At 45.4% G+C, this 22,855-nt stretch overlaps 1 long non-coding RNA gene across 1 annotated transcript in view; it reads left to right on the top strand.

Annotated features, from left to right (window-relative positions):
• The first annotated feature begins 2,473 nt into the window (after positions 1-2,473).
• The window catches only part of LOC143768601 (uncharacterized), an 82,659-nt gene continuing 62,277 nt past the window's right edge, over positions 2,474-22,855 (top strand). The window contains exon 1 of the long non-coding RNA XR_013213962.1: positions 2,474-2,565. This is a non-coding gene — a long non-coding RNA (uncharacterized LOC143768601). The remainder of the gene's footprint in view (positions 2,566-22,855) is intronic.

Here is a 22,855-nt window from a genome sequence, read left to right as displayed (position 1 = left end):
CAGTGTAAGTGCAGAGAGGCTGCTCTTGCTGCTACAAGTACTCAGATAGTTAAGTAGTTTATTGTCAGTTAGTTCAGCTGGATAGGATCCTGTGTAAAATCGACCTTCCAACATTTAACTCGTTAGTGCTAATAGTGTGGTGCAAACAAGAGACCACATTTCCTAAACAAAATTGTTTGTGGTAATATTGTTGCTCATGCACCAGGCCACATTTCATAATCAACATTGTCTGGGCTAATACTCTGGTGAAGGCACCAGGCCACATTTCATAATCAAAATCATTTGGGCTAATACTCTGGTTCAGGCACCAGTCCACACTCCATAATCCAATTGTTTGGGCTAATTCTCTGGTGCAGGCACCAGTCCACATTTCATAATCAAATTGTTTGGGCTACTACTCTCTAATAATCTCTTACTACTTGCCCATGCTTATTCTTCGAACCTCACAAGACCTCACTCTTTCCTCTAGTCTTGTCTGCTTCTCACAAAACTATCTCCAAGATACTGTATCTGAAACTTGCTTTCCCAGCCAGTCACATTCTCCCCCACCTATGAAACCTACACAGGCAATCTGAAAACCCACTACTACTAAAAAGCCTATAACCTACAAAAAGAAAACAGAATGTATTATCCATGTGTACATTTCCACATTTCCCACTTTTCAGCTCCTATTAGACTATGTTCATACATCATGATTGCTATGTCTCACTTCCTGAAGTAAATTCTCAAAGACTCAGTCCTGATAAAAAGTTGTGTAGCACGTATAGAAGGCATTGGTGCAGCGAAAAGGACTTGAAGGAGCAAGGTGTCAGTAATGCCTGAATGGCAACTGGAGAAGTAGAGTAGTAGACCACCATGAAGCCAAAGGCATAGCAAAAGGAGGCAGATGAAACAGAGGTAAGATTATGACACAGTAAAGTAGATGTAACAGGGATATCGTGACAGAAAGGGGCCAGAAGATCAAAAAGTCTGGTCACACAAAATTTTGCACTGATTAGAACTGCTTCACCATCCTGTTAAACAATGCAGGAATTTCCCTTGCTGTGTCATGGCAAGGGTTAATCCATTCAGTTGATCTCATGGAGCTCTCCATCCTGAATTGCGACAGCTGTTCTGTGTTGGCCACTTCCCTCTTGTATATGCTTATCAATGGCACTTGGGAATTGCAAGTAATAGTTTTACTTTCTGATTAAGTGTTGGAGAAATTCAGAGTTTGAAGTAAGCAGATGGAGAGTTGTTCAGGAGATTTCTGCTTGGAGTTGGCTTGCATGCTTTTCCTCATCCTCTCCTATTTGGTTTCTCCTTCCTATCCCTCCCCTTTGTTCCACTCTGTTTTGTGAGTATAGTTGTACAATTGTATTTCCCTTTCATCCCTGTCTGTCTATCCTTGCCTGTCTGGTTATTATAATCCTATACCCTTCAGCCTCACACCTCCCTGGGTGGGGGAGGGAACAGATAAGATTTAAGATAGGAGCATAGCAATGTATGTGACTCTGGCATCTCCACCTTCTGGGGTAGTCTGGGAAACGGATAGACTAGGGTGCTCCCTAGTTTGAGGGATCAGGTAGTTGTCCACTGTCCCTAGTCACTATGTGACAGTAGATTTGTCAAAGTAGTAGAGCTGAAAAAGTAAGGAAATTCACAGGAGTGGTATAGGAGAGCCCAGTTGCCCATCGACATTTTGCACCCTCTTCCATTACATAGTGTAGCACTGAAATTTGCTCGCTTCTTGGTGGGAAAGTTCTTTTTAACCTGCCTTACAGTATCTCTACAATGAAGTATGGGCTTTTTCTTAATCTAATTTGACTTGATACTGGAAAAATATGATGGAACTCAAAAATATTTTTACCCTATTTCATAAAAGCACACTGAGGTCAGTTTAATAGAAAAGTGATGGAATCCCCAGAGAGTGCACATTAAGTTCATGCAGATTTCACCTTAGTAGCATTCAGACCCTGGACCTAGCCCATCTCGATACTGCATGCTGCGGTGCTCACAGAAGCATAGTTATCACATGCCCTTCTCCCTTGTGGCTCCTGTGGAGCATGTCAAGTGGTCAAGTCTGAACAGTAGCTTGCTTGTTCTCAAAGAGCCATAGGGGCCTCTTTAGGTTATGTTAAAGAAAAATAGATTGATGGCATGGGGAGGAATTGGAACATCTCACCTTCGCGTAGAAGATACATTCATTTTGTGCCTTAGGTTGTCATTTATCTTAATGTTTTCTATCATATGTGGACAGCTCTACCAAAGGGCAAATCAAGCAGGATAGACAGGTTTTGTTTCCACATTTGACGCAAATAAAAGAACTGGAAGGGTTTAACAAAGGCCACATAGTTTAGAAGTTTTACTCTTCGTCTTCACCCTATATTCCGTTTAGAAAACCACACTACTTGTAGATGATATTTCTAGACACCAGACTTTAAAATTTATCATGAAATTGCTACATTTATCAGTGCCACTTGGGTGTTTTCAATACTGCGAGGTGCAGAAGAGGGAGGTGTGGGAGCTGTTGGCATGTTCCACAAATTTTGACCAAATGAGGCTGAGTCCAATCGACAAACACAGGTGGGTGCCAATTCCGCTGGTGAGCACAGCCGCACAGAGAAAAGGAAGGAATGGAGTCTGCACTCCAACCCAGTAAATAAAATATCAAAAGTTTTATTCAAGGCATGTCAGCCATGATTAAAAACATGAAAAACATCTGACACGTTTCAGGCACGTTAACTGCGCCCTTAGTCATAGACTGCCATATCCTATGAATAAGCGCGCAGTTAACGCACCTGAAACGCGTCAGCTGTTTTTCATGTTTTTGAATCCTGGCTGACATGCCTTAAATAAAACTTTTAATATTTTATTTACCGGGTTGGAGTGCAGTCTCAATTTCTTCCTCTTCTCTGTTTCCAATACTGTCTCTTGTGACAACAATTTTCTATACACACAGTAACGTAACTAGAGTCGAATGGGCCATGCATATTCACCCCTTCATGTAATAATGTCCCCTATCTAGGCTCCTTCCAGTAGTAATGCCCCTTCCTGAATTAATTTTCCCAATCCTGGGCCTTTTGCTGTAATAAGGTTCCCCATCCTATCACAATGTCACCCATCCTGAGCCCCTTCCTGTCCCTTCCATGTCCTCCTTCATGGACCCCTGCCTTGTATAATGTCTCCGATAAGTGACTAGCTCTGGGGAGTCTTGTAGGTTGATGGTAGTTGTTCGCCCAGTTAGAGAACCAATGATCGATTTGGTTGGCGCATTCAGACCCAGGAGAGTGGAGTTTCATCCTGTTGGGGTTTGAGGAGAATCCCTGTGGGATGCCATATAGCTGTATTGAGATCTGGCTGCCCTGTAGGCTTAAGCTGTGGCCTGGTTGTACAATAGACAAGACTTGACTGGCCTGGGTTGAGTACATATTAATATATAGTAGTATTTAAGTAGTTTATTGTATGGTACCCCTACCAATTAATGAAATAAAAGGGCAGAAGTACCCAGCAGAGCACTGTGAGCCTTCAATTGTGATCATCTCTTCTCGACTGGTTAGCAGTATACTGGCTCATAGATTTTGAAGCTTCTCTGTTGGACTTTCTTTCCAAGGAATGTTGTGAAAACATGATCAGAGCCAAAGGAGCTTGGTGAACACCTGAGTGCTTCTACCCAATAATTTCTGCAATCAGTGGGGGTCTAAATACATAAGCAATTTTTGACATGTCGATATAGTTTTGCAAATGTTTAAGCTCATTTGTCACCGGGCTCCTAGAATTTCTTTCGCCCTTGTCTATGGGGTGATACGGAACATTTCTGAGAACTTGGTCAAGTGGGTCAAGAAAGGTGGCACATGACACTTCCAAATATTGCTTTAATTTTGGACGAATGATCTTTGACGTTTCCAGGCCATAAATTACAGCTTTGTCAAGGTCACCCTTGTAGGATCTTATGTGGCTTAGAAATGATCCTCTGAAACAGGTACAGAAGACAGGACGCTCCCAGTTTGAGACAAAGAATTTGTTATTTTTTCTTTGCTGCCCCTTACTCAATCTTAACTTTTGTTTTCCTAATGTTACAGGGGATTAAATGTAAGCGACACATAACAATGCAATGACTCAGGGAAAGTGACCCGCCCAACCTGTTGATCAGATATAGATGCCTTGCTCGAAGAGAGTATGACTAACGCCATGGCAAGTGCACATTAGTACAGTCATATATATTAATTAGAGGATTAAACATAAGCAGACACAATTAATGTACAATTTATGTTACCAGAGGGTATAAATACAGGCACCGGAGTGAAGCTTGTAAATTACCCGCCTTAGCGGTTTCAAGATTCGAACACTTAAATGACCGTGAGTTATACAATAGAAGGAGAAAAAGTGCTGCTGGACCAATACTTTTTTTTTTTTGCTTGGCGTTATTCAGATGAAATTTTGTGATTCTTCAAAAGATACCTAACCGGTCCCGCCAATAATTGTGACCTATCTGTAAGAAGGAGCATGGATGCAACAGCGCAGAGAATGAAAAGACAGTGGCAATTTAACCAACACTTATTTGAATAACACAATTAAAAGGGTGCCTATGGAACAATATCAATTCATTTAAAAATTCAATGAAACTACAGTAAATTTGACTATGCAGAATATTTAAACAATTCTAACCGCACACTCCTATTCCTATTATTACAACTAGGAAAAAAAATGGAATAAATGTGGATTTATTCTGCGCTGCTGAATAACTGAAAATCTGAGCGTGTGAAAATGAACTGTGGTTTTATTCAACGCGTTTCAAAGTACTGAGACTTCTTCATCAGGAAATACCACATTTGTTTATCCCATTTTTTCCTACGGCTGGCCACATGGTGGACCTGCTGCAGCTAATATTCATATACGCTCAATCATAGCTCCATTTGGTGAGTACAATTTAATCATATCGAACCATTTGTGTCTTGGATAAGACCCTATTTGCGCTATTTTCTCCAGCAGTACCTATTATTACAACTAAACACTAGTATCGGCAAAGGCATCTTAGTCCTGCTGTCTTAACCCAAAGTGCGTCACCAACTCTATTGGGCCCGTGGCCATCGTCACTCTCTAGGCAATATGAAACGTGATATAGGTCCTAATGGGAGTCTACGATACTCTGCCCTTAGGCTGTAAGTCCCTGATCAAAAGTCACTTTGCACGCCTCAGACTGGCCGTCTAAGTCCCCTGAACCAAGGCTCCAGTCCCTTGTTTTTGTATCATACGTCTTTGGAGGTTACAGCTCACATGTATTACCTGGTGGACTAACTTTCTGCCCTGGCGCTGCTCACTCGATTTGGGTCTCCCATCTTTGATCTCTCATCTCTGGGCCTGGTCACCAGGGTCTGATGTCTCAGTTTCTACACTTGGATCTGGTCTCTTCATTCCTTCACTCGGATATGGTCTCTCGGTTCCTTCACTCTGGACTGGTCTCTAGTAATGGTGGCTATAAGCCAACTTTGCAGACTGACATGTCTATCCTGGTGTTGACTCCACCTCTACACTGCCCTCCATATCCTTTTATAATTATTAACTGCGTCACAGCGACCATCTGACCTAGTGTCTCCTTCCACCTTTTCCTCTCAGGAACTACCGTATGTATGTTGTCTTAAAGTTCCTGCTGATGCTGCTCTCGCTAGTTTCTCTCGTTCTTCAATATTTAACTAGAAGATGGCAGTGCTTGCTGGCAGATGCCCCACTAGGTCTCAAACTGTGGGAATCTTTCTTTTTGTCCACCTCCTTACACATTGAACATCAATGCCAACTGTCCTGAAATTACTGGGAGTGTCTTGATTTTTTAGAAAAAGTCTCAGAAAAATTGCGCTGTGAAGAGCCAAAAAGGGCTCAGTTTGCATAAACACCACCCTCAAATGGGCATTTCTAGATGGGATTGGGTTGGGATTGGAGGCTAAACTAAAGTTTCCCTAAATTGCTAACCTTGATTTTGTTATGAATAGATGGGAATCATTAGTGTTGTCCCCTATACACGGTCTAATAGACAGTAGGGTGTGTATTTTTCTGTATGGCTCCTCTACAGCCATGTAGGGTAACTACATATGTGGTGTATAAAGCACCACAATTGTATGGTGTGGTTGCAAAAAAGGTGCAAATGCAATCTCTATATCAAACAGTCTGAACAATTTACTTAGGCTTGACTTTGCCTCTTCTAATGCAGGGTTATTTGTGGTGGCCAATTTTACAGTTCCTCATTTTTCACAAAACACCGCTCCTTTTCAATTTGAGAGTGGCAACTCATTCCTAGTATACTAACCAGTCTAACTCCCCTTTTGGCAGGGAAGGTCAACCTTATGTAATCATAAACCCTCTCCATTGCTCCATGTGAGGAGCCCTTTCAGTTACCACCGACCGATCATTGGGTAGTTTACTACCAATCAGGGCAACAGGATCTGGTGCTCTCAAGAGCCACGTTGGTTAGGAATGGTTAATTGATCTTGCCTGACAAACAGTTATCACATAAATAAAACATGAAATGAGTCACAACTAATGGTACTACTACAATGGGGTGCAACAAAGAAACATGCACTTCTTAAAGCCGGCCTGCCACAAGGTCAAAACTGGTGAGACTTTGCTCTTATTTTATTCCCACTCTGCTGAATGTCTTTTTTTAATTTCTGCAATACTGTTCTAGAGATAAGGATCTTTTTAATGCTACTTTTGATGGTCTTCATCAAAGAGGTGTGTAACGCTATCGCCGGCGCCCCCTGCATGGTTCTCCTTCCTCCTCCATACAGGGACGCCAGCATACTCACCACCCCGGCTGCGTGGTGTGGTCCCATTTAACACATACCACTATACATGATGTACAGATAAGAAATATAGGTATAGTGCAATGCCAAAGATTTAACTTACTTCTTAAATTACATGAGTGATATCTATTGTAAGTTCTACAATAGCTCAGAAATCGGTGAACGCATCATATATGGAGTGATTGCAGACTTATCATTTTAGACCGGATAATATAGTCTTCCAAGCAGAATTATGGGCACCACATAGTCCTCCATACAGTATTACGGGCCCCATATACTGCTCCATACAACATAACGGGCCTTATATATTGATCCATACAGTAAAATGGGCCCCATATATTGTTCCATTGTTCTATGCCGATCTGAGCATAGGGAGAGGTTGCTGCAGCTTCATCAGAAGAAGGGATATAGTTAGGGAGGGAAGATTAACCCACAAACCGCTTGTGCTGTAGCGATTTCCACTGTCCAACACCACCTTTTTTTGCAGGGACAGTGGAGGCTATTTTTTTGTGCATCAGCTCTGTAGCTTATTAGGCTGCCTTATAAGGCTAAAGCCACACAAAAAAACCAAACACCCAAGTGAATAAAAAAGGGGAAAAAATCTCAACCTAATGGTATGGTAACCACAGAGACTGATTAACCCCTAACAGGATTATATGATTCCACATATATATTAGTGAAATCAAAAGACTAGGTTATGACCAGTAGACAGGCTGAAATGGAAAAACATACAGCACCATATACCTAGTTACATGTAAAAACAACAATTAACCAGCAGTGGAAGCATATCATATGGTCAATACCACTGGTGGCTACATACATAGTAAAAAAGGAACAATCTCACCAGTTCCAATGTATGGGCACAAGGAGCACCGGATGTCCTCTGGTCAGGGGATGATCCGGAAAAAGAGGGACGACAAACCCTATGTCAGTCCCTATGGGGCTATCAATCAGCTATCCCCAAAGCTCCTGCCCTTACAAGGGCAGTCCACATCTACCCCTATGTACACATGCCCTGCACTCTCCCTATATTGTTCGTCCCGACGTGTTTCATCCAAGCCGATTCTTCAGGGGACTTGCTTATGCATGGAGATAAAGTGCCTATGTGCTAGTAAGGAGGGACACAAGGTGTCCTGCCACCCTCTATGCTGTCCTGCAGAGAGTGGCAACAGAGTAGGGCTTGTATTTAAATAATAGAGCAGGAAGTAGAAAAAAGTGCTTAATTAACCGCTTCCCATTGGGTACTAATGTGGCAGCTGAAGGTAACCATGACAATGTATAAGACACAATAAACAAAACCATGTGAGAGACCTACTGATTCATGGCGTCCTGCTACACCGAAAATCCACATGGCTATGATGTGCCCAGTAAACTGGCGATATCGGTGACGTCACACGCCGAGGGCCAGAAGGACTAGCCAACCCCCAGCTGAGAAATAGAAGGCACTTCCTGTCTTGCATGCAAGTACCAGCACTGGACACACGCTAGTGATAGAGACGCCGCGCTGTGAATTCATGGCGCCCCTGATACTTCCTGTAAGGTGCGCTCGCACCGGAAGTGAGTGTTGCCAAGCAACGCTGGATAACATAACTGTCCTACGCACATGTGCCGACACTGAGCGTTACCAAATGATTGAAACGCCGCGCTAAAAGCTAATAGCGCTACCAATACTGTCTGTTAAGTGCAATCGCACCGGAAGTAAATGTAGCTAAATAGCAAAAGACGCTAGGTAGTATGCCCAGAGTGTAACCCTGGATAGACAGAGGCGCCGCAAATGACAAACCTAATATTAACTATTAAGTGCACTTGCAATAAAAGTGAGTGACGCCAGGCAGAGGTATCCATAACTGAATGAAGACCCCACCAAGGGCTAAATAAAGAACTACAGGACGCCAGTTTCGGGACCACAACCATTTTATTTTAAAACTTTTTAGGTTTTGTTTGACACACAATGTCTTCACTTTTGACCGCAAGATCTTCCACCAGCTGAAGGGGACGGCTATGGGCAGTCCCTGTGCCCCGGCCTACGCCAACCTCTTCCTCGGCTGGTGGGAGGAGACGGTAGTCTGGAGTGATGATCTGGGGGGTGACTCTTCTATGTGTCGTGTCCCGGATATTTGGACACGATACATAGATGACGTTTTTTTGATTTGGACGAGCTCTATTAGTGATTTTGAGAGCTTTGTAGACAGACTTAACCACAATGATATTGGTTTGTTTTTTACGTCAGTGATTGAGTCCTCTTCATTACCCTTTCTGGACATCCTAATCACTAAGGGGGCCGATGGTAGTTTAGATACATCTAATTACAAAAAGCCTACAGCTACAAATGCCCTACTTCACTGGAATAGTCATCATCCAGATCATTTAAAAAGAGGGATCCCTAAGGGGCAGTACCTCAGGGTCTGGAGGAACTGCTCGGATGTTGCAACCTTCGAGGTCCATGCAAAGGAATTGAGGAACAATTTTCAAGAAAGAGGGTATCCATCCACAATTCTAAAGAAAGCTTATCATGAAGCGAGGACTAGAGATAGAACAGCACTTTTGAACCCTACTACTAAGACACAGGATAATGAAGCAATACGCTTTATCACTACCTTTGACAATGGGGCTACGTATGTAAGGGAGATTATTAAAAAACATTGGTCCATTTTACAAATGGACTCGGACATCTCCAATTATCTCAGTGACACCCCCGCTATTACTTATAGAAAGGCCCGCTCACTTAATGATAGACTTGTTCGTAGTCATTTTGTTAGTCCTGTTAATGAGACTTGGCTCAGAAGCGATGTAAAAGGCTGTTACAAATGTGGTCACTGTACGGCCTGTCAATATATCGGTACGGGCAAGCAATTTGTCAGCAATGTCACGGGCAAAAGCTATAAAATCAATCAGTTTATGAACTGTAGCACCAAGGGGGTGGTTTACAAGATATCCTGTGCCTGTGGCATTGAATATGTTGGTAAGACCATCAGGGAGTTTAAAAGAAGAGTTCTGGAGCACATTGGTGACGTGGAGCATGGTAGAGATACTTCTGTCTCTCGGCATGTTAATACCATGCATAATGGCCAGGTTAGACATCTTAATTTTATGGCCATTGAAAAGGTAAATAAACCGGCACGGGGAGGTGACTGGGATCAAATGCTGTTACAACGTGAGGCCAAGTGGACTTTTTATTTGAACACAGTGAGCCCACAAGGCCTTAATGATCAAATCAATTAATCAATTATAGCTGCTTTATCTGAGTGCCCCTCTTTGCCTACGAGTTCAGTCCTTCTTTTGGTGTGACACAGCCAGTGTTATCTCATCATGCCTAAATCCTTATTTTCTCCACCCAATTATGCTATGGGATTCTCATGATTAACAATTCATTCTTTTTTATACCATAGATTTATTTGGTTTGGGTTTTCTTTTTCATTATGTGGCTTCATTTATGGGCTAATTGATTTTATTTTTCTAGCCTTGGTAACCATTATATACATGTGACCTCTTAGCCATACGTGTTCCTGCTGTCTTTAATTGCAACATTGCACGCGTCCTGTAGTTCTTTATTTAGCCCTTGGTGGGGTCTTCGTTCAGTTATGGATACCTCTGCCTGGCGTCACTCACTTTTATTGCGAGTGCACTTAATAGTTAATATTAGGTTTGTCATTTGCGGCGCCTCTGTCTATCCAGGGTTACACTCTGGGCATACTACCTAGCGTCTTTTGCTATTTAGCTACATTTACTTCCGGTGCGATTGCACTTAACAGGCAGTATTGGTAGCGCTATTAGCTTTTAGCGCGGCGTTTCAATCATTTGGTAACGCTCAGTGTCGGCACATGTGCGTAGGACAGTTATGTTATCCAGCGTTGCTTGGCAACACTCACTTCCGGTGCGAGCGCACCTTACAGGAAGTATCAGGGGCGCCATGAATTCACAGCGCGGCATCTCTATCACTAGCGTGTGTCCAGTGCTGGTACTTGCACGCAAGACAGGAAGTGCCTCCTATTTCTCAGCTGGGGGTTGGCTAGTCCTTCTGGCCCTCGGCGTGTGACGTCACCGATATCGCCAGTTTACTGGGCACATCATAGCCATGTGGATTTTCGGTGTAGCAGGACGCCATGAATCAGTAGGTCTCTCACATGGTTTTGTTTATTGTGTCTTATACATTGTCATGGTTACCTTCAGCTGCCACATTAGTACCCAATGGGAAGCGGTTAATTAAGCACTTTTTTCTACTTCCTGCTCTATTATTTAAATACAAGCCCTACTCTGTTGCCACTCTCTGCAGGACAGCATAGAGGGTGGCAGGACACCTTGTGTCCCTCCTTACTAGCACATAGGCACTTTATCTCCATGCATAAGCAAGTCCCCTGAAGAATCGGCTTGGATGAAACGCGTCGGGACGAACAATATAGGGAGAGTGCAGGGCATGTGTACATAGGGGTAGCTGTGGACTGCCCTTGTAAGGGCAGGAGCTTTGGGGATAGCTGATTGATAGCCCCATAGGGACTGACATAGGGTTTGTCGTCCCTCTTTTTCCGGATCATCCCCTGACCAGAGGACATCCGGTGCTCCTTGTGCCCATACATTGGAACTGGTGAGATTGTTCCTTTTTTACTATGTATGTAGCCACCAGTGGTATTGACCATATGATATGCTTCCACTGCTGGTTAATTGTTGTTTTTACATGTAACTAGGTATATGGTGCTGTATGTTTTTCCATTTCAGCCTGTCTACTGGTCATAACCTAGTCTTTTGATTTCACTAATATATAGGTGGAATCATATAATCCTGTTAGGGGTTAATCAGTCTCTGTGGTTACCATACCATTAGGTTGAGATTTTTTCCCCTTTTTTATTCACTTGGGTGTTTGGTTTTTTTGTGTGGCTTTAGCCTTATAAGGCAGCCTAATAAGCTACAGAGCTGATGCACAAAAAAATAGCCTCCACTGTCCCTGCAAAAAAAGGTGGTGTTGGACAGTGGAAACCGCACAAGCGGTTTGTGGGTTAATCTTCCCTCCCTAACTATATCCCTTCTTCTGATGAAGCTGCAGCAACCTCTCCCTATGCTCAGATCGGCATAGAACAATGGAACAATATATGGGGCCCATTTTACTGTATGGATCAATATATAAGGCCCGTTATGTTGTATGGAGCAGTATATGGGGCCCGTAATACTGTATGGAGGACTATGTAGTGCCCATAATTCTGCTTGGAAGACTATATTATCCGGTCTAAAATGATAAGTCTGCAATCACTCCATATATGATGTGTTCACCGATTTCTGAGCTATTGTAGAACTTACAATAGATATCACTCATGTAATTTAAGAAGTAAGTTAAATCTTTGGCATTGCACTATACCTATATTTCTTATCTGTACATCATGTATAGTGGTATGTGTTAAATGGGACCACACCACGCAGCCGGGGTGGTGAGTATGCTGGCGTCCCTGTATGGAGGAGGAAGGAGAACCATGCAGGGGGCGCCGGCGATAGCGTTACACACCTCTTTGATGAAGACCATCAAAAGTAGCATTAACCCCTTCACCCCCGGAGCTTTTTCCGTTTTTCCATTTTCGTTTTTCGCTACCCTCCTTCCCAGAGCCATAACTTTTTTATTTTTCCGTCAATTTGGCCATGTGAGGGCTTATTTTTTGCGGGACGAGTTGTACTTTTGAACGACATCATTGGTTTTAGCATGTCGTGTACTAGAAAACGGGAAAAAAATTCCAAGTGCAGTGAAATTGCAAAAAAAGTGCAATCCCACACTTGTTTTTTGCTTGCCTATTTTGCTAGGTTCACTAAATGCTAAAACTGACCTGCCATTATGATTCTCCAGGTCACTACGAGTTTATAGACACCTAACATGACTAGGTTATTTTTCACCTAAGTGGTGAAAAAAAATTCCAAACTTTGCAAAAAACAAAACAAAACAAAATTGCGCCATTTTCCGATACTCGTAGCGTCTCCATTTTTCGTGATCTGGGGTCAGGTGAGGGCTTATTTTTTGCGTGCCGAGCTGGAGTTTTTAATGATAGCATTTTGGTGTAGATACGTTCTTTTGATCGCCCGTTATTGCATTTTAATGCAATGTCGTGGCGACCAAAAAAACGTAAATCTGGCGTTTCGAATTTTTTTCTCATTACGCCATTTAGCGATCAGGTTAATGCTTTTTTTTATTGATAGATCGGGCGATTCTGAACGCGGCGATACCAAATATGTGTAGGTTGGGTTTTTTTTTTATTGATTTATTTTGATTGGGGCGAAAGGGGGGTGATTTAAACTTTTATATTTTTTTTATTTTTTTCACATTTTTAAAAACTTTTTTTTTTTACTTTTGCCATGCTTCTATAGCCTCCATGGGAGGCTAGAAGCAGGCACAACCCGATCGGCTCTGCTATGCAGCAGTGATCATAAGATCGCTGCTACACAGCAGATTTGCAGGTGTGCTGTGAGCGCCGACCACAGGGGGGCGCTCACAGCCACCGGCAATCAGTAACCATAGAGGTCTCAAGGACCTCTATGGTTACCTTCCTGACACATCGCCGACCCCCGATCATGTGACGGGGGTCGGCGATGCGCTCATATCCGGCCGCACGGCCGGATGCGGTAGTTAAATGCCGCTGTCTGAGTTTGACAGCGGCATTTAACTAGTTAATAGCGGCGGGTGATCGCGATTTCACCCGCCGCTATTGCGCGCACATGTCAGCTGTAAAAAACAGCTGACATGTCGCGACTTTGATGTGCGCTCACCACCGGAGCGCACATCAAAGCGGGGGTCCCGACATGTGACGTACTATACCGTCACATGTCGGGAAGGGGTTAAAAAGATCCTTATCTCTAGAACAGTATTGCAGAAATTAAAAAAAGACATTCAGCAGAGTGGGAATAAAATAAGAGCAAACTCTAACCAGTTTTGACCTTGTGGCAGGCCGGCTTTAAGAAGTGCATGTTTCTTTGTTGCACCCCATTGTAGTAGTACCATTAGTTGTGACTCATTTCATGTTTTATTTATGTGATAACTGTCTGTCTACTGGTCATAACCTAGTCTTTTGATTTCACTAATATATAGGTGGAATCATATAATCCTGTTAGGGGTTAATCAGTCTCTGTGGTTACCATACCATTAGGTTGAGATTTTTTCCCCTTTTTTATTCACTTGGGTGTTTGGTTTTTTTGTGTGGCTTTAGTTATAATAAAAGTTACGTTTTATATTTCCACTTTTGCTTTGTTAGATATCATTTATATAGTGTTTTTTTCTATGTGATTTACAGTCGATATATAGAATCTTGCTTTTTTTCTGCCTTATAAGGCTCCCTGATAGCTGCATTGCTGTTTGCACGGTGCTGTGCAAACCAACTGCTTTTTTAAAAGCAAAAATCCTGTTGCTCCTTTCTGCACAGTTATCTTGTTTATTTGTCCACACTTTTGTGTGCAGCAGTCCTTTTTATTGCTGCCATACTTGTCCTGAGATCATTGTAGGGAGATTGAAATTGTACTACAGTCCTTGGATTTTTTCAGATATCTTCCAGCCACATGCTGGCACTTACATTGCATTGTGTTACACACTGGACCTGAGTTGTGGTGCTGTCTCCCCCCCAAAAAAGGGAGATTCAAATTGTCACAAAGTGGATATACGTCAGTTCTGTTAGTTTGTCGTATATCAGCCAGCCACATTCTGCCACTTACATTGCGTTGTAAAATACACTGAGCCTGAGTTTGGGTTCTGTGTCCAAAAAAAAAAAAGTGAGATTGAAATTCTCACAAAGTGGATATACCTCAGTCCTCTTAGTTTGTGGTGTATCAGCCAGCCACTTGCTGCCACTCACTGTTAGGAGTCGAATTCCCACTGCTGCACAGGGGGAATCTCGAGCCATGTCTGCTGCGGTCTCTCATTCGGCATCAGCTGCAGTGGAGCAGGCTCAGCGGAGACATCAGTCCCAGCGTCTTGCTCAGTCTCACTCTCTGCAAAGGGTTACTGCTGCTTTTCCAGCTTCTGCCATTGAAGCCAGTGCTGGGCAGCGGCGAGCAGATGCTTTTGGGACTAAGTCCTGCTTTTCCCCTTCTGAGCATGCCCAGGGCAAGATCTCCCATTGGAGATTGAGAGTCACATGCTCAGATACTGCAGCAGATCCCATTGGTCCTCCAGGAAGGTCCTGAAGGTGTTCAACTTCTGTGGCAGCCTCCCATTGGTTCTTCTGGGAAGGTCCTGTACATGCTGCTATAAAAGGTTTGCATGGCCGCACGGCCATGCGCTAGTATACTCTTGTTTATGTGTGTGTGTTGTGAGTGAAAGTCGCTCATTAATCATCCCCTCCCTTGTGTTTGAATGCTCGCGTAAGGAGGATGATTGTAATCTAGCGCTCGACTTGTAACCAACACTGGTACACAAACAGTGTCTATTGCTGTGACCGCCAGTGCGGCGCCGTGCGCTATCACCGCGCTTTCCAAACCCAAGTCTGGGTGGTTAGTGGCGTTCATCAGTGCGGCACCACATGCACTCTCATGCTACTTTATTATTTCCATAACATGCGGTACTGCGACCCTATGACGCAACAGGGTTCGCCATATTTCTTTTGCCTTCCCCTGGATCAACATGTTAGGGCATGCTAGTCTATGGGTTGAACTAGATGGACTTAAAGTCTTCCTTCAACCTTAATAACTATGTAACTATGTAACTATTTCACACAGGGTGAAGCTAACTCGTGTGTATCCTCATTGTACCGCCATATAGTCCGTCATTGCTTAGCAGCAGGTTCCATCTCTGCACTGTGGATCCCGGGCTGCGAATGCACCTTATTCCTTTTCTCTAATTATTTGGTGCATTCCGCTAGCCCTAGCATTATACTAGCGCCAGGGTCTGGCTAAGTAAAGACGGACGAACAGCTATTGCAGGGGTACATCCAGCTGCTGGAGGGCAGGTTGGCGGCTCTCGAGCGTGCAACCTCAGCGGTGGATGTTACCGCAATAGCTGTTCAGGCTGCTAGCGTGGCTGCGGCAGCTTTACCCACTGCCATCTCTGTTCCGACCTTATCTCACCTCCCGCTGCCAGAGAAATACTCTGGTGACAGTAAATCCTGTAAGGGGTTTCGTGAGCCAATGCGGTATACACCTCGAGCTCCTGGCTGCACGTTTTCCCACAGAGCGGGCAAAGGAGGGATTCATAATTTCTCTGCTGTTGGACAGGGCATTGGAGTGGGCTACGCCGCTGTGGGAGCGCGACGATCATGTGGTGCAGAGTGCTCCTCGATTTTTGAGCACTCTGAAACAGGTCTTTTTAGGACCCCAAGTCACCCATGATACGGCGCTCCAGCTGCTGGCATTGACTCAGGGTTCGTCCATGGTCAGCCATTTTGCCGTCCACTTCCGGACATTAGCATCTGAGCTGGAATGGTCAGATAAGGCCCTTATCCCGGTATTTTGGAGAGGGCTGGCTGACCGTGTGAAGGACGCTTTGGCCACTAGGGAGATTCCCGACACACTGGAGGAGCTCATAACTATATCAATCCGCATCGACCTTCGTTTTCACGAGCGAAGGTTGGAGCGAGCCCAGTGTAGGCAGAGGTTTCGGCTGGCTCCCACATTCCCCAAACCTCAGGAATCTCCGGTCCAGGCATCCGAGTCACATGAGGCCATAGAGGCATTGCGTGCGGGATCTAAGTCCCGGTCCGCTCGTGCACCTGTGGTCTGTCATGTTTGCCGGCAGTCAGGACATCTTGCCTCCAAGTGTTCTCAGCGGTCGGGGGAATGTCGGCGTCTAGTGTTAGTTGGAGGAGGTACACTAGACACGGAAACTTTTCCCTCTAAATTGTCCTTCAAGGGGACAATAACCATAGGCCCATCCACTCTTACGGTAGAGCTTTGCCTGGACTCTGGGGCGGAAGGCAATTTCATGTCATCTGCTTTTGCCCAGCTTCACGCAATACCCCTGGTGATGCTCGCCAAACCTGTGACCGTTCGAGTGGTAAATGGGTCGACACTACCCTCACAGATTACATTTCAGACTATTCCATTCACTCTTTATACATCTCCATCACATCAGGAGATTATCTCCCTATTAGTCATTCCTGAGGGAATTCATGAGGTCCTGTTGGGGATACCATGGCTTCGCTATCATTCTCCTCATATAGAGTGGTCCTCAGGGAAAATTTGGGGATGGAGTAAATCATGTGAGGGTAGATGTTTGTTGTGGATTCTGTTTTTGGGCTCCCTCTGGTGGTTACAACTGGTACTGGGTGACTTTGGTGGGTTGCGGTCTCTGGTTTCCACCTGTCCATCAGAGGCCTGGGTGTTTCCTATTTAACCTGGCTTTCCTGTCATTCCCTTGCCGGCTATCAATGTATCAGTGTGTCTCTGTTACCTTTGCTACCTGCTCCTAGGCCTTCAAGACAAGCTAAGTCTGGATTTCCCTGTTTCATGTTTGCTTTCATGTTTTTAGTCCAGCTTGCAGATATGTAATTCTCTGCTGCTGGTTGCTCTAGTGGGCTGAAATTACCACTCATGTACCATGAGTTGGCACATGAGTTCAAGTAATTTCAGGATGGTATTTTGAAGGGTTTTAAGCTGACCGCGCAGTTCACCTTTTGTATCCTCTGCTATCTAGCTTAAGCGGGCCTCATTTTGCTGAATCTGTTTTCATAACTACGTTTGTGCCTTCCTCTCATTTCACCGTCATTATATGTGGGGGGCTGCTATTTCTGTGGGAATATTTCTCTGGAGGCAAGATAGGTCTGTGATTCTTCTGATAGGGGTAGCTAGATCTCCGGCTGGCGCGAGACGTCTAGAGTCCCCCCAGGAACGTTCCCCGGCTGCTGTTAGTTGAGTGTTGAGGTTCAGGATCGCGGTCAGCTCAGGTTCCATCACCCTAGAGCTCGTCCTGTTTTTGCCTGTGTTATGTGTTTAATTCCCTGCCATTGGGAACATGACAGTATAGCCGGCCCACAAAGTGTTAATTGTTTGGGCTGAAGTAGGAGAAAAAGAAGTGTTGAAGGGAAATTTTTTTTTTTTTTCCCTCAGAGTTTTGCTGCCTAGCCCTTAATTGCTGTCTAGCTGCTTCTTACCTCCTCTTAACCCTTGAATGGCTCTGACCTTAGCTGTTTAACATGGATGTCCAGAGTTTGGCTTCCAGCCTGAATAATCTTGCTGCAAAAGTTCAAAACATACAGGATTTTGTTGTTCACACTCCTATGTCTGAACCTAGAATTCCTATTCCAGAGTTTTTTTCTGGAGATAGATCTACCTTCCTGAATTTCAGGAACAATTGCAAATTGTTTCTTTCTTTGAAATCTCGCTCCTCTGGAGACCCTGCTCAGCAGGTCAAGATTGTAATATCTTTCCTGCGGGGCGACCCTCAGAATTGGGCATTTGCATTGGCACCAGGGGATCCTGCATTGCTCAGTGTGGATGCGTTTTTTCTGGCACTGGGATTGCTCTATGAGGAACCTAACCTGGAGATTCAGGCTGAAAAGGCTTTATTAGCCCTCTCTCAGGGGCATGATGAAGCGGAAGTATATTGTCAAAAATTTCGGAAATGGTCGGTGCTTACTCAGTGGAATGAGTGCGCCCTGGCTGCAAACTTCAGAGATGGTCTTTCTGAGGCCATTAAGGATATTATGGTGCCTAGGAGCAGGCAAGAGGATTCATTAGGAAGTCAGTGTCACCTGCAGGGGCTTGGTTCTTCGTGCAGAAGAAGAATGGAGAAATACGTCCATGCATAGACTACAGGGGTCTTAACGCCATCACCATTAAGAATAAATACCCACTACCCCTGATATCTGAGCTTTTTGACAGGCTTCGGGGAGCAAGAGTGTTTACTAAACTAGATCTGCGGGGTGCTTACAACCTGATTCGCATCCGTGAGGGGGACGAATGGAAGACTGCTTTTAACACCAGGGATGGGCACTATGAATATCTGGTGATGCCCTTCGGGCTCTGTAATGCCCCAGCCGTTTTCCAAGACTTTGTGAACGACATCTTCCGGGAGATGCTCACCACCTCGGTCGTAGTCTATCTGGATGATATTCTCATCTACTCTCCAGATATTGACTCCCATCGGAGAGATGTTCGCAAAGTTTTTGACCTCTTACGGGAAAACTCCCTCTACGCCAAGTTGGAGAAGTGTGTGTTTGAGCAGGAGTCCTTGCCTTTCCTTGGCTATATCATCTCTGCCCAGGGATTGGCTATGGATCCTGCCAAGCTACAGGCTGTGATGGACTGGCAAGAACCCCATTCTCTTAAAGAGGTGCAGCGCTTTATGGGGTTCATTAATTACTATCGCCAGTTCATCCCACACTTCTCAACTTTGGTAGCTCCCTTGGTTGCCCTCACCAAGAAGGGAGCAAATCCCAAGTTGTGGTCGGAGGAGGTCTCCAAGGCCTTTCTCTTGATTAAGTCAAACTTCGCTAGCGCTCCCATCCTACATCGCCCCGATGTAGATAAGCCATTTATTATGGAGGTGGATGCCTCATCCATTGGTGTTAGTCCATCGGGGACAGGGAGTTGCTAGCCATGAAGTTGGCTTTCTCAGAGTGGAGACACCTCTTGGAGGGAGCTCGCTTTCCCTTCCAAGTGTTCACAGACCACAAGAACTTGGTGTACTTACAGATGGCCCAGCGGCTGAATTCTCGCCAGGCTAGATGGTCCCTGTTCTTCTCCCGGTTCCATTTTACTCTCCATTTTCTCTCCGGGGAGAAGAACATTCGTGCCGATGCTCTCTCTCGCTCCGTAGTGTCATCTGAGGAGGAGGAGCCTCGGCTTATTGTCCCTTCTGAGAGCTTGAGAACTGTGGCTCCGGCTTCGCTAGAGTCTGTGCGACCGGAGGTTCTCTCTTGGGCTCACTCATCCAGGGTGGGTGGACATTTTGGGTCCAAGAGGACATCTGAGCTTTTGGCGAGGACGTACTGGTGGCCGCATATGGCCCGTGACGTCGGGGACTATATTTGGGCGTGTGTCTCCTGCACCAAGAATCGGTCTCCTCGGCAACGGCCTGCTGGGCAACTTTACCCCCTGCCGGTGGCAGACAGGCCCTGTGAGATGGTCGGTATGGACTTCATAGTGGTCTTACCCAAGTCTCGTAACTGCACCATTATCTGGGTTGTCACCAATCATTTCTCTAAGATAGTGCACTTGGTGCCGCTTCAACGGTTACCTTCTGCACGGGCCTTGGCGGCGTTGTTCATTTAACATATTTTCTGTTTACATGGCATGCCTGATAAAATTGTCAGTGACCGGGGTCCCCAGTTCACGTCTCGATTTTGGAGAGAGCTCTGTCGTTTACTCAGCATAGAACTAAATCTCTCCTCTGCATATCATCCCGAGACGAATGGGTTGGTAGAGAGGGTCAACCAGACTCTGGTGACATATTTGCGACATTTTGTCTCTGCTAGGCAGGATGACTGGGCATCTTTGCTACCTTGGGCAGAATTTGCTCTGAACAACGCCGTAGCCGATTCCACTGGGCAGACTACTTTTCTCCTTAATTACGGCCAGCATCCGCATGTCCCTGTGCCCATGCCCGTGTCATCCACTGATTCCAGGGTGGCAGACTGGGCAGTGGAGGCACGTGATACTTGGGACCACACAAAGGATGCCATTCGGGCTTCCAAGGAGAGAACGAGGGTTTCTGCCGATGCTCACCGGTGCCCCGCTCCGACCTTCGCTCCTGGCGACTTATCTCTCCGCCCGTAACATCAGGCTGCGAGTTGAGTCCACTAAGTTTGCGCCTCGCTACATTGGTCCTTTCAAGGTTCTGGAACAGGTTAACCCTGTGGTCTACCATTTGGCTATTCCTCCGCGCCTTGGTATCACCGACACCTTCCACGTTTCCCTCTTAAAGCCCGTCTATATGTCCCGGTTTTCTGAGTCATCTGCCGGGACATCGGGTTCGTCCACGGATGAGTACGAGGTGAATGCTATCGTGGGGTGCAAGGTAGTACGTGGCAAAAAATACTATCTGGTGGACTGGAAGGGCCATGGCCCTGAGGACAGAACCTGGGAACCTGTAGAGCACATTCGGGCTCCGCTGCTCATTGCAGCCTTTGGGCGTAGTGGGGTCAAGGGGGGGGAGGGCCATGTTAGGAGTCGAGTTCCTGCTGCTGCACAGGGGGAATCTCGAGCCATGTCTGCTGCGGTCTCTCATTCTGCATCAGCTGCAGTGGAGCCTGCTCAGCGGAGACGTCGGTCCCAGCGTCTTGCTCAGTCTCACTCTGTGCAAAGGGTTACTGCTGCTTCTGCCATTGAAGCCAGTGCTGGGCAGCGGCGAGCAGATGCTTTTGGGACTAAGTCCTGCTTTTCCCCTTCTGAGCATGCCCAGGGAAAGAACTCCCATTGGAGATCGAGGGTCACATGCTCAGATACTGCAGCAGATCCCATTGGTCCTCCAGGAAGGTCCTGAAGGTGCTCAACTTCTGTGGCAGCCTCCCATTGGTCCTTCTGGGAAGGTCCTGTACATGCTGCAGCTATAAAAGGTTTGCATGGCCGCACGGCCATGCGCTAGTATACTCTTGTTTATGTGTGTGTTGTGAGTGAAAGTCGCTCATTAATCATCCGCTCCCTTGTGTTTGAATGCTCGCGTAAGGAGGATGATTGTAATCTAGCGCCCGACTTGTATCCAACACTGGTACACAAACAGTGTCTATTGCTGTGACCGCCAGTGCGTTTCCTATCACCGTGCTTTCCAAACCCAAGTCTGGGTGGTTAGTGGCGTCCGTCAGTGCGGCACCACATGCACTCTTGTGCTACTTTATTATTTCCATAACATGCGGTACTGCGGCCCTGTGATGCAACAGGGTTCGCCTATTTCACACAGGGTGAAGCTAACTCGTGTGTATCCTCATTGTTCCGCCATATAGTCAGTCATTGCTTAGCAGCAGGTTCCATCTCTGCACGGTGGACCACGGTGGTCCCCGGGCTGCGAATGCACCTTATTCCTTTTCTCTAATTATTTGGTGCATTCCACTAGCCCTAACACTCACTGCGTTGTGTTACACACCGGGCCTGAGTTGTGGTGCGGTCTCCCCCCAAAAAAGGGAGATTCAAATTGTCACAAAGTGGATATACGTCAGTTCTGTTAGTTTGTCGTATATCAGCCAGCCACATTCTGCCACTTACATTGCGTTGTAAAATACACTGGGCCTGAGCTTGGGTTCTGTGTCCAAAAAAAAAAAGTGAGATTCAAATTCTCACAAAGTGGATATACCTCAGTCCTCTTAGTTTGTGGTGTATCAGCCAGCCACTTGCTGCCACTCACATTGAATTGTAAAATACACTTGGCCTGAGTTTGGGTTCTGTGTCCCCCCAAAAAAAGTGAGATTGAAATTCCCACAAAGTGGATATTCCTCAGTCCTCTTAGTTTGTGGTGTATCAGCCAGCCACTTGCTGCCACTCACATTGCGTTGTTACACACTGGGCCTGAGTTGTGGTGTTGTCTCCCCCCCAAAAAAAAAAGGGAGATTCAAATTGTCACAAAGTGGATATACGTCAGTTCTGTTAGTTTGTCGTATATCAGCCAGCCACGTTCTGCCACTTACATTGCGTTGTAAAATACACTTGGCCTGAGTTTGGGTTCTGTGTCCAAAAAAAAAAAGTGAGATTGAAATTCTCACAAAGTGGATATACCTCAGTCCTCTTAGTTTGTGGTGTATCAGCCAGCCACTTGCTGCCACTTACATTGTGTTGTGTTATACACTGGGCCTGAGTTGTGGTGCAGTCTCCCCCCCAAAAAATGGAGAATAAAATTCTCAAGAAGTTTCTATACACCTTCTACCTTGTTTTTACAGTACCATATAACAGTTGTTATTTTGGTTAGATTTTCCCAAAAATGAGGAAGTCTGGTGGAAGAAGCCATGGGCGGTCGTTGCCAGCTGGTACTAATGGTGGTGGTGGTGGTGGAGCATCTGGTGGTAGTGGGAAAAGCAAAATAGCAGCTAAGGCTGGAGGTGTTAAGCCAGCATCATCGTCTGGCAACACAAGGCCTCGAAGGCTCCCTTATCTGGGAGTAGGAAAACCGCTTTTAAAGCCGGAGCAGCAGGAAAAAGTTTTGTCTTTCCTTGCTGACTCAGCCTCTAGCTCTTTCGCCTCCTCTTCAGAAAGTTCCA

Source organism: Ranitomeya variabilis, chromosome 4 (genome assembly GCF_051348905.1).
Source record: "Ranitomeya variabilis isolate aRanVar5 chromosome 4, aRanVar5.hap1, whole genome shotgun sequence".
NCBI lineage: Eukaryota > Metazoa > Chordata > Amphibia > Anura > Dendrobatidae > Ranitomeya > Ranitomeya variabilis.
This window is presented reverse-complemented; position numbering and strand designations above follow the sequence as displayed.